At 38.0% G+C, this 9,027-nt stretch overlaps 1 long non-coding RNA gene across 1 annotated transcript; it reads right to left on the bottom strand.

Annotated features, from left to right (window-relative positions):
- Positions 1 to 7,500: 7,500 nt before the first annotated feature.
- Positions 7,501 to 8,744, bottom strand: LOC122572269. Its single transcript, XR_006318428.1, has 2 exons — positions 8,508 to 8,744; positions 7,501 to 8,023 (listed from the first exon to the last, which is right to left on the bottom strand). It is a non-coding gene; the product is annotated as an uncharacterized LOC122572269 (long non-coding RNA).
- Between the last annotated feature and the right edge of the window lie 283 nt (positions 8,745 to 9,027).

Genomic DNA, 9,027 nt, shown 5'->3' on the forward strand with positions numbered 1-9,027 from the left:
GGAATTTCAAATGAGACCATGAGTGACGCGTTATGGCGCGAATCTTCAACGCTTGAATACTAGAGAATACCTAAAATGTCGTTCAATTGCTCCAACAATAGTCATTTGTTTCTTATTTGATTTCAAATTTCCATTTACACTGTAGGCAAACTTCTCTAAGTTTTTGCATCTAATTCATACAACAATTCTCTCTTATATTCTTACAAATTTTTGCTTCACTATCGTAATCGATTAATTACCGTTTCGGTAATTCATCACCAGGAGATGGCCTGATACCTATGAACCGAGGTATACCTGAATGGTATAATAAATACGGTTTCTGATCAATAGTAAATTTTTAACTACGTGGTTAGTCGACGTCTTGGCATTATTCAAGAGTCTGCTGTATACATAAATAGAGGTCGACGACATTCTAACGTAGCAGTTGAACGGTACAGACGAAAGAAAGAAACGAGACTGTACTATCGACAAGTAATTAAAGCTGCTCACCAAAGAGCGAAAGAATTTAAAGATCTTTTCTTCGTCTTTGAAAACGGCTTCCTTGTTCCGTTGGTCGACGACCACCGATAACCAAAGAACAGAGCGTCCCGATTGGTCGTTAGAAGATCGCAGACAATCTCCAGGAAGGAGGCTTCATTTCAGGAAACGATAGTCACCCGATAATTCCGCGGAGAGCTCCAATAATTTTGATATGTAAATACAAGGTGGTATCCTTGTCTTGCGATATCGACCTGATTAAAATATCCCAAGGTTCGGATTACTCGTTGGATTCGCAGAGGTTGCCCCAGACATCTTATCCCTGCTTAGGAAACTCTTTCAGTATTCTCTTCCATTTTACCCTTGTCTTCTTCCTGCTTTAAATTTCATTATCGAATCATCGAAACTCGCTGCTGAGCATGCTATTCCTATTTACCGATGCAGCCGTGTTTAAGACTGCCTTGTCTTAGGAATCAACGTTCATTTTTGGAGGTAAATGAGAGGATTTGCATTATTATCGAACGTAATTTACATTATGTTCGTGATTGATGGTGGTTTCGTCAATAGTCTAAATTCTGATTGTAAATTAATTATTGATTTAATTTCATGCTAAGGCTATTGACGAGGTCATCTAGTTCTCAGCTAATACATACATCTTTTCAAACATTCATCTTTTAAATTTGTTAATCAAGTTTCTAAGTACATATGATATATTCCAAGTTTTTCCTACGTCGTTTAATTTCCTTAGAAGAAGATCCACGAATTTTATCTTTTCTGGTCTTTACCATAGTAATGAAAGTGTGATGGTAATGAAGTAATCACAGAGCAATCAATTACATTTCTCCGCGTTCGTTGTCGCATCTTTGTTTATTATAACATTCTAGCTTTATTCGTAAAAACTATCCATTGTAAAATTATAATATGCATCGATGGAATTAATTATCGTAACATACCATGGTCTATACCATAGCATAAAATATATTTTATTTAGTATTTCATCGTTTACGAGACACTTTGTTCTGCTTAAAATCTGAAATTAGTCGCTGTACAATCCAACCTGAAAATTACGACTTCAACACCATCATAGTAGCCTCCGTGCTCTGTTATCAGGCTAACCAGGAAGTTGGAAATTAAACGAGACTTCGCGTTCGAGCAGATGAAACAATTTTTCGATGAACCAAGAAGGGTAGTAGCAAAAAGGGAGGAAAATGGAGGCCTCTTCGGCTCTGGCTAGAAGGTAGGCAGAATTAAAGAGGAAGAAAGAGGAGATCGAAGGAAACGGCGAAGCGTAAGAGGGTAAGTGGGTGGGATTTTAGGTGGGACGCTATCTCGACTTATTTTCACGGATCGGATTTCTTCGGGCCAGGGGTAACGGTATCAGCGGTTTTCACGTCCCGCGGCAATTACATTAAAAGTTTCTTTAAGGGGCGCGAGAATTGAGCGGGAAGACTGGGATAAAGAGAGAAAATCTCAATCTGAGCGAGAGACCTGTTCTGTGGCACGAGTGAGAAAGATATTGGACAAGGAGCGAAAGAGTCCATTTAGCGAAGGGAGAGAAGAGTAGTCGGAGAGAGAATAAGAAATGGTCGAGACGCCTGCTAACGATCCACGAAGGTTTTTATCTCGTCATCCCTTAACGGTTCCCGTTGTTATTTAATGCCTCGTCATTATAACTCGGGCCTGCCACCCGCTCGCGTTTCTTATTCCATCTTTACTATTAATTGTCCATTCACCCCTTATCGAGGCCATGCGCGCACGCTTCGCCCTTTTCCCATACTCATAATAGGTTATGACAGATCCAAGGGTCTTATAGCAAACAATTTTTATTAATACGAACGATTCTATAACGAGTGAAATTTCTTCATTTCCTACGACTAAGATTGGAATACTATAACGAATAAAGGTGCGAGAACTACTCTTTTTATACAACTGTTTGCTTCCGTTGATGCCTCATCGTCTACGTGATTCTAGCAACTTCGCACGAAATAATAAACGATAAACTCACTGTCGTAGCTATAATGAGATTAGCAATTGCCGTTCGCTAAAGAAAGCCAGCGTTAAAAACTTCGGAACGTTGTACACTTTCCTTAAAGAGCGAGTCAAGCCGGGAACTTCGTAATTGGAGCACCGTCTGTGTTAAATTGGAGATCATGGGCCGAGAGTTGATGCAATCCTGAGATAGCTTATTCAACTATTTCTCCCGCGATAAATGTTTTCGCGGAATTTGGCCGAGCACATGTAATGACTGCTCACGATAATAGCATTTTTCGAAGATCAGTTGATTTTTAGAACTATATCGGCTAGGCTATTTAGTCGATCGACTATTTCCTTTCCGTTTGAACAACCTCTTATACGCCATGATTTTCAAGATCATGGTAAATAGTCTAAAAGAAGCGTTTTTAAGCAAAGATAAGAAGAATTACGGTCAGAAGACGGTTTAATTCGCTTTGAGTGGCTTCCAAACGACTCCATTCGCGACACTTTCATTCACAGTATACTATTACCTGATCATATTTATTAATTAAATGACATTCGTTAAGATAATGTGTTATGGGGTGAATTTAAACTTTCTATTACTAGTCCAAAAAGGCTTTAATATATTCTTAACTACTATCTTTGAAGTTAATTATACTTTCTGTAAGTGTCTTAAAATTTATGAACGGAGGTATATGTTGTAAATCGTCCACCGCATAGTATGCTCAAATAACTGTTAAAACTATTCATGCAAAAGACGTACACGAATGTAACGTTGATACCTGACCGGCTGGTTGCGCGGTCGGCGAAGGAAGTAACGATACGTGTAACGCAATCAATTTCGGTCTGGTCGCGTGTCAAATGCTCCGCTCCCGCTCATTCCCGGCGGAGCCAAAAATTCCGAGATTTTCCACGGAATAAACGGCCCGTTTTTTTGCGCTCTGATGCTTCGCGTAACGGGCAAACAACGCCTAAATCGTTTGAAAAACAAGCGTCGGTGTTTTGTTTCCAGCGCGTTGAAGCGGTCATGCCGCGACCCACGCGCCGCCAATCTGTCATTGACGACAAAGTGACTGACGACGAGCAATTTTGCTAGACGAGGCTTCCCGTGGACACTGTCGAACCTGCCAACCTATGTCACAGGATATTTCCATCTGTTAGGAATAATTAAGGGGATTTTTGGAAATAGGATCCATAAGACAAAATGGGAAATTAAGTAAATTGCATTGGAAATTTTAGTTCTAGTTTTTTAAGATCTATTAGCTATTTGTTCTGTTGAATTTATTTTCGTTATACGATGTGACTTACTTTTATATTAAAACAATCTGAATCTTCACTTGTAGAAGCAAGGAGCAAAGCAGGAGCCTAGTTACAGATGCAATATTTTCTTAAATCGTTAGATTAATCGCAGATTAGTTTTTCATAAATGACTAAACGAATTTATAAATTGTTGCTGTAACTTCCTAAGATATAAAATTCTTCCTCGCAATATAAACAACCATTAACTGTGAAATTTCTTCGTAACCCATACTCTCTCTAATCCTTCTACTAATAATTATCTAACACCAATTCTCTACACATTCTCCAATTATTATTGTTCATCTACGTATGTGGCTAACAACACGATGCAACACGTACTACTATACATAGTTATACATATAGCACTCTTGATCCAACATCGTCTACAGTGAAGTAACGAAAAGAGGCTAGCTGTTGGTAGTGCCGAAATACCTCTAACGATATTATTACAAGGTTCATTTAAGTTAGATAACAACAACTGTATAGCTCAGTCGGCGACGTAGCAAGGTAACAGGCAACGTGCTATAATATCCGCTACATCTCTCGCCTGCAGCCTAATTATTTTCCGGCCTCCGGCACCGGTACCAACGGTAATGCCCGTAGAAGGAGAGCCGCCGCAGTTACAGACACCATCTCCATCGACTTACTGCCATAACCTTCGACATAACACTCCGCGTTACTTCGTTAGATAGTGAATTCCGAACAATTTGCATGAAGTCGCGAAACGAAAAACTTCTTCATGTATCTATGTACATATATCTGTTCTTTTTAGCGTATCTTCAATTTTATAACGTCATCATACAAATTTCATGTTGAAATATTTCTTTCAGTATCATTTCTTTGCGAAGCATATTTCACTTTCATTGTTATCTTCCAAATCGCGTTATACGAAGGCAATAGCAATTCTTTATGTTCCAGCATTATACGTGGTCCTACTCTGTATTTGGATTGCTCTTGCGTCTTTAACGCTAGGAGATGTCGGAACGGAACGCGGCGCTCTATGCTGCGAACGATAATCCTTCTTCCTTTTATTTTATTTCTTATGTTCCAGTTTAATTAGTTCCCCGATAATACCTGCTATCTCCTCCGTGCAGTGGAAAGATCAGCCCAGTCTCCGCCCTACCATTCCGTTTCTACAATACTACGCCTCCTCTTCTGAACGAGCTTTTTGCACCCTCGAATCGTTCGAAGGCACTCGTTCGACTTGATTCCACGGATCATTCGTTAGTTCGACTTTAGAAGACCCCTGATATATCTCAGATTTTATGCTGATGAGACCGAGATTGGAAAATGATGGAGAACAGTAGGCAAATGAAACACCAATGAAAATTGAGAATAGAGGAATCGCTCGTTTTTGGAATTGGGGATTTCAGAAATTAGTAGATGGTATTTTTATCGTGTTTTGAATTCCTCGTTTGTAGTTCGACTTGGACTACTAACTTGATTAATAAGAATAAAATTATGTAGAAAGTTAAAAAAATATTTCATATGAAATAAATAAATATAAAGCCCGTGAATAATTCAAACGATACTTTGCTATTACAAGATTAGTATAATCAATAATAAAACAGAATTAACTCAATTATAATAAATCAAAAATCATGAAGCTTCCCAGCAGCTGAACCACCCGAAAATTTCCGAAAAGACAGAAATAAAGACACTTGCGTGATAATATAATAAAATTCCATAGCTTTGTGTTTTGTACTTAATACAAAAACATTACCAATCTTTGTTACAACCCAATACACTATAGTCCTAACTAAACTACAATAAGCCAAAAATCACGAATTTCGTCCACAAAAACTACCAGAAAATGTCTAGTGGCAAAAATATCGAGCGTAAAAACGGTGGCGCGTGATCGAAATGGTTCGCGGTTCGATTCGTTACAAACGGACGGCAAATCCTGGCTCGTCTGGCCACGTTGAAAAAATAACGAGTATTTGGAATCGACGAGTTGCGGAATACGAGTAGAGTGAAGTTGACGACCATAACTCGGCCTGGCCTTCCGTTCAACGAAGTTCGTGTCGATTTTCCAGGGCAGTTTTCCAACGAGAAAACGATTCGTGCCGTTAAAGTCGTATGTTTGTTTTGGAAGTTGCGCATCGTCGCTTTTCAGTCCACCGCAGCCGCCATCTCGACTCTTCACCCGGGCAACCGGCAATATCTCGTGTGCTTGCCACCCACTGGCTGGCCACCCATCCGATGGTGGCTGGGTGAAAGAGCACCCTTTTGGGGTTTGTGATGCGTGCAGATGGCCGTGCAGAGGGAAATCACGCGTGGCTGCGCTCAACTGCACGGTTGCACCGAATACATGCCGACCACCGGCGAAACGTTCGACCGACGAACACCAATTAAGCCAATGACGGTCTCTGACACCGATGATAATGCTAACGCTACGCGTTTTCGAGACCATGTATCCTATAACATGACACCAAAGAGTGTTGTTGCGAGGGAAAAGATGGTAGAGCAGGGTTGAAGTTATGATTTTAGCTTGTGAAATCTTCCATGGTGAGGCTTAAATGTGATCACTTAATAGTTCAGGTCATTTTTGGAAATAAATAACGTATTTATTCATACATTTAATGTGTTTTTCTGATGACAAAATTTCTTTCTGCTTTTAAAAACGAAGTAAGCTTTGAAAAAAATATTGACGATAGTTTCAATAGAGTTGATAATATTTCTTATCGTTTTTAAACAAAGAAACAGCAAGTTAAAAATTTTAATTGATACATGCATTCTATGAATTTTGCCATAAAGAATTTTATTACATACATTGACACAATTTCTATTTAAATTTTATATTATAAAATAACAGTTTTAAATAGAAGGTTTGCATAGAAGGAACATTTTCGAAGAGTGAGAATTGAGGCAGATTTTAAGAGTCTTAAAGGCAGATTTCTACAGGTTATATTAACTCGAATAATTTTTTTTGAATTGCATTGAAAGTTACAATTATAATTATTTTCAGCTTTAAATTTATCCAGCACTTTCATATTCTTCAATTGAAATTCCATCTACGTTCTTTGATATTACCGTAATTTTTATGAAAATACAATTTCATATATATTCTTCAACAAATTTTTAATGCACGAGTCTAGTGAAACATAAATAAATATGAAAAATGTATAAAATAAGGCTAAATAAATACATTCTACAATCAGAATTACAGACGTTTAAACTTCAGTACCTAACACTAAGAAATGTGTCTTAAGTATAAACAGAAAATCATCTGTCTCGCGGTATTCATAATCCAAATTATTTGAAAATAAATTAGAGAAAGTTAAAATAAAGAGAAGCTAATTCGAAAGATTGGACCGAAAGTTGAAAGTGCAACGTTCTCGAAATAATCACAAATTGAAGGTAATTATCACGTTCAGATCGATATTCGTCGATTGAATGGTTGGATTCCCTATTGAAGCCGTTTTTTCATTGAGTCTTGTACTTTCCTTAATAGACACTCTCCCTCCTTTAATCCGGATAATAGCGTTGCGAAGTAATTAAGCTCTTTGTCTTCTGTCTTCTTGTATTTAGTTACAAAGAAAACGTCAGGAAGCTTCGTGACTTGTTGCACAAACTGTCATGTCATACGATGGAGCGTTCTGTATAGGAGATAAAGCACCTTATTCGTCGCAAAAGAACTTCCCATCTTTATAATAGATCACCAGATCAGCCTAAGAACCAACATGTTCCTTACAAACTTTCTACCAGCAGGTTTCTAGCTTTGCTATCCTAACATTTCTATTCTATTTGTAAATGCGTGTCACAATTTTTCATTGACAATTTTCCATTGTCAAATAAATATTATATATATATATTTTTGATGAAAATATTTTGAAAATTATTTATGAAATAACTATTTAAGTGTGCATTATCGCCCTGCTGCTTTTTCCTCGATCATCTGGTTTCCGGCATTCGGCATTCCAACACGTTTCAAAACAGTTTGTTGGGTACGTTTACGCATCATGCGTTCCAGTAGATAGATCCCTGTGCAGATGCGTGCGGTTGAATTTTATTACAGGGCAGGAGGGGCATCGATAATTGCGCGATCGGTGCAATCAAACGTGGCCGACAATGAACAATATATAATATTCGTATCACATCAAACGGCGGGCTGATCTCGAATACCTCGCAAAATTTTCAGACGCATAATGGCCGATTGCGTAAAGCAATTTCGCGGGTCATTGCCACTGAAAGGCATCGGCCCCTTCAGCCGTCTCGATGAATCGATGTCCTCGTGGGCTCCACTAATTTTTCCGTTGAATGGTTTAAATCTCTGTAACGGTAAGGTGTTACAATTTATTTTCTCTCGACTAAAATGAAGTTGCTTTCTTTTATTAGCCGCAAATTCGTAGAATTATTTGGAACTTGAGAAAGTAGCACAATTAAATATTAAGTTTTATCACATATACATAATGTAAGAAGAATATAATATATAATAAATAATATACATAATATATAATAAGAAGTAGAAAATTCAATTGGGAAAGGTTTTTGTGTAAACGTCTCTGGGTTGCGCTTCTACTTCGTATAAAACTTTCCTAACAACGTTATAGTATGATTCTTAAATTATATTCAAAAACTGATCTAATACTTGTGAACGCGGGTGTACATCAGATTAAAAAATCGAGATCTAAAAAGAGGAATCTTAAATCATGTCGTTGTAAAACTTTGAATTACACAGATTTTACCATGACACCCATGACACCAAAGTCAAAGATCCTAATAGAGAATCAACCGATTCAACTACATACAATCACCTTGAAGCTCACCCACGGTCCTCAATTCTCGAGTAGCCTGTGACGAATCCCTTGGCTCCGGGGTGGTCCGTGGCTAGTGGCTCGACCTCGGCGTAGATCGAAGCCGCTCTCTCGACCTCGAGGTTATCCGAGTAGTTACCGCGATCTTGAGGTCATGGTTTCTGGGGTATCGCGACTCCCGGGTGGTCCATAGGCGAGATCTCCAACTAGTGCTACATATGTTTTTCAGTTCCTGGCTCCTCCCTAATCCTCCAAATTAATAGATACCAATAAATATCGCAAAACAAAGTTATGAAATTTGAATATTTCTAAGCTCAAATTTTCTCGAAGTTAGTCTTTTGAAAAATTGTAATATCTGGCGACGTTGCTATGAAGATAGCGTAGAATAAATTGTATGCGAAATAACAAATTCTAGTCAACTATCCAAAGGTAATTTATTATACGACGTAGGAACATATATTCTACAAAAATTAAAGATTCTTATGATAAACATTTATTTAACACAGTTTTTTAAAGCTGT

The sequence above is a fragment of the Bombus pyrosoma genome, linkage group LG11 (assembly GCF_014825855.1).
Source record: "Bombus pyrosoma isolate SC7728 linkage group LG11, ASM1482585v1, whole genome shotgun sequence".
NCBI lineage: Eukaryota > Metazoa > Arthropoda > Insecta > Hymenoptera > Apidae > Bombus > Bombus pyrosoma.